Here is a 4082-nt window from a genome sequence, read left to right on the forward strand (position 1 = left end):
TGATTAATGTGGGTTCTGATGGTGTTTTAATGAAAACAAGGGTGGGAAGGCACACTTGAAAGAGTCAGGCATTGCCAGTTCCAAATCATTGCATGCACATAGTTGTGAAGAAATCAGGTAAAAGTGACTTATTCATATTAGTAAAGAGATGTTTTAAAATCTAACATAGAGACCCTCACTATAAATTATGTTGGAAAATTGAAAGTATTGAGAGCATCAGTGTAGTTAAGAAGAATATGCCTCTGCACTTGAATATAGACAAGCAGTCTGCCCATTTCAATTTTGGATGAGCTAGTGAGCAAAGAAAATTAGTGAAAGGCTCACTTAGGGGCATTAGTGGAAAGAATTAGCACTGGAACATAGTAATATTTATGGGAATGTAATATTTCTCATATTTGAAGGAGATTAGTGCCCTTCATATAAGCCATTAAATAATACCGCTAAAGAGCAGTTAAATCTCAATGGCCATCATTACCAAAATTCAGTTTCTACCTTTAAATTATTCAGCATTAGAAGAGAACCATGCTAAATGGGTGATAAATTATGAAATGATTAGAGGCCCGGTGAATGAAATTCAAGCACCGGTGTCATCCCACAGCTTGGCCTGCGGCCTCACACAATCTGGGACCCCTTGGGAGATATGGGACTGCCAGGTTAGGTCTGAAATCTCCTGAGGGATGTAGCAGTGCACAAAACGGCAGGCAGGTGGGCAGGAGCCCAAGCTGGAGCCAGGTGCTGTGTTCCTGCTCATCCAAGCCCCACTCCACCTGCCACCACCAATTGGTAGCACTGTGGCATAGGCAGCGAAGGCTCCTGGTGCCACAGCTGCACTCTCCAGGTATGAGCCTGGCTTCTGCCTGAGCAAGGGTCCCACTCTGGGAGCTCCCTGACCACCAGGGGGAAGCTCCTGTGTTGAGCATCTGCCACCTGCTGGTCAGTGTGCATCATAGCAACGACTCATAATGGTCCCTTAGGCTGTGGGCCCAATAAAACCTTACTATTCACAGATGACATCTTGCCACTATTAGAATACTTGTGGCCCTAATTAATTAATACTAAGGAAATACTAATTAATACTAAGGAATTAATTAGAAGAAATATTGTAATGCCGCTATTTGCCCTTTCTCTATAATAGAAGTGTCAACCAAATTCAGGATTGACCATGACAAATTGAAACACATGCATACCATTGGCGCCAGCAAGAGCTGCATATGTTTCGCACGTGGGCAGGTCAACCTAGAGTGACAGAGAGAGAGCGAGAGGGTGTAAACTTGCTTAATTAGACCTGCTGTCTAAGGTAGCTAAATTTTTTCCAACCCAGTGAAGCAGCGCAACTTCTCTTTCAGGTAATTGTGAGCAACACAGCAGTAAATTTCAACACAAAGCAGGTTATTATTGTAGCTCACCCAGGGAGAACAAAGAGTAAACCATTTAACTGCAGCAGTGTTTGACTATATTCTTCACAGTGAGAAAACCTGAAGTCATTTACAAGTTCCATCATTTCTTCCTTATTTTCAGTCAGGTCAAGTTTCTCAGCTTTCTAAATCTCTGTTTTCTGGCTAATGAAGAGAAAATAGGATACCACCGAGTCTACCATCTACCTATTCCACGACTTCTGTGAGGATCAAAAGACACACGGGAAAATGCTTCACAGACATTTGGTTAGTGTAAAATATTCCCACCTGGCTCTAAACCAAGTCATGTTCCAGGACTGAAGAAACTGCAAGGAGGTGAGTTGCTGGGGAGAGGAAGCCGGGCATTGCTACATGATGTCATTACCCAGATGGACACTTAGCATATTTGCCTTTTATAAATGTAGATTGCCAGTGCACATCATGTATACTGGCTGTGGGTCTGATGGTCACAAAGACATACAGTCAGTCACTCAGTCTTTTATATGTAGAGAGAGGCCCGGTGTACAAAAATTTGTGCACTCGAGGGGGAGGGTGGGTCCCCTCAGCCCGGCCTGTGCCCTCTCGCAGTCTGGGACCCCTCGGGAGATAACGACCTGCTGGCTTAGGCCTGCTCCCGGGTGGCAGAGGGCAGGCCCAATCCCTAGGTGCAGCCCCTGGTCGGGCTCAGAGCAGGGTTGATTGGGGAGTTGGGGCACCTTCCCCTGTCACGAACAGAGAGGGCGGAAAGGGAGGTTATGGCCCCAACCCCTGTCACACACAGAGCCTCAGGGCGATCAGGGGGTTTGGGTGCTGCCCCTTTGTCACGCTGATCCCGTTGCTGGGAGGCCTGGAGGCTCAGTTGATCCCGGTGCCGAGAGGCATATTACCCTTTTACTATATAGGATAGAAGTCTGGTGCATGGGTGGGGACTGGCTGGTTTGCCCTGAAGGGTGTCCTGGATCAGGGTTGGGGTCCCCACTGGGCTGCCTGGCCTGCCTGGATGAGGGGATGATTGCTGTTTGCAGCAGGTCACACACCCATCAGGGTGGGGGTGCCCACTGGAGTGCCTGGCCAGCCTGGATGAGGGGCTGATGGCTCTTTCAGGCTGGTCAAGCCCCACTCCAGTGGTTACCCTAACCCCATGAAGGTTTGGCCAGCCTGGGTGAGGGGCTGAGGGCTGCTTTTAGGTTGGCCAAGACCCTGGCGATGGAAGCTCCCAGCCTCTCCTCTTTTTCGTTTTTGTCTTTTTTTTTTATATTCTGGGATTTATTTACCTACTATAATTGAAAATTTGTAGCCTTGAGTGTAGCTCAGAGCCAGCCAGGGCGGGCGGGAGTCTTGGCTTCCTCCATACCAGGGGCAGCCCAAGCCTCCTGCTCGCTCAAGCTCCGAGGCCACGGCCAGCTTAAAGCAGGAATCTGGGATTTATTTATCTTCTATAATTGAAAATTTGTTGCCTTGAGTGGAGCTCAGATCCGGTCATGGCAAGCAGGAAGCTTGGCTTCCTCCATCACTGGGCAACCAAGCCTCCTGCTCGCTCCAGCTCCATGGCTGCCAGCAGCCTTATTGTTTGGTTTAATTTGCATATAGTCACTCTGATTGGTGGGTGGGCATGGCTTAGGTGTAGTGAAGGTACGGTCAATTTGCAAGTTTGTCCTTTACTAGTGTAGACTAGAGGCCTGGTGCACAAAAATTTGTTCACTCGGGGAGGTCCGTCAGCCCAGCTTGTACCCTCTTGCAGTCTGGGACTCCCTCGGGGGTTGTCCACCTGCTGGCTTAGCATGTCCACCTCAGCTGGAAGTCAGACAACCTTCTGGCCACCGGAGAGCCCTCAGGGATGTCCACTTGCCAGCAGGGAGAAGGCGTAAGCTGCAGTAGGACGACCTTAGCACTGCTGAGAAGGCTGGAGAGGCTCCCAACACCACCACTGCGCTGGCCCCCATCAGCCTGGCTTGTGACTGAGTAGAGCTCCCCCTGTGGGAGTGCACTGACAACCAGGGGGGCAGCTCCTGCATTGAACATCTTCTCCGTGGTGGTCAGTGTGTGTAATAGTGATCAGTCATTTCCAGTTGTTCTGCTAATAGAGTTAATTTGCCTATTACCCTTTTATTATATAGGACAGAGGCCAGGTGCACCAGTAGGGGCAGGCTAGTTTGCCCTGAAGAGTGTCCCGGATCAGGGTGAGGATCCTGCTGCTATGCCTGGCCAGCTGGGGTGAAGGGCTGAGGGCTGTTTTTAGCCCCCTGGTGACCCAAGCTTCCAGACTCTCCTTTTTTTAGTTTTTGGGGGATTTATTGTTTTTTGGGGGGTAGTATATAATTGAAACTTTGTAGCCTTTATTGGAGCCAAGGGTCAGTCAGGGCAGGTGGGAAGCTTTGCTTTCCTCATCGCCAGGGGAAACCCAAGCCTCCTATTTGCTCCAGCTCTGTGGCCACCGCCATCTTACTTGGATTCATTTGTATAGTTCCTCCCGATTGGCTGGTGGGCGTGTCTTGTGGGTGTAGCAGAGTGATGGAATGATGGTTGATTTGCCTCTTTCTGTTTTCTTAGTGTAGACTAGAGGCCTGGTGCACAATATTTTTGCACTCTGAGGGGGTTGCTCAGCCTGTCCTGTGCTTTCTTGTGGTCTGGGACACCTTGAGGAATGTCCACCTGCTGGCTTAGGCTCACTCCCCAGGAGACTGGGCC

Source organism: Myotis nattereri, assembly GCF_964212035.1.
Source record: "Myotis nattereri genome assembly, chromosome: Y".
Classification (NCBI taxonomy): domain Eukaryota; kingdom Metazoa; phylum Chordata; class Mammalia; order Chiroptera; family Vespertilionidae; genus Myotis; species Myotis nattereri.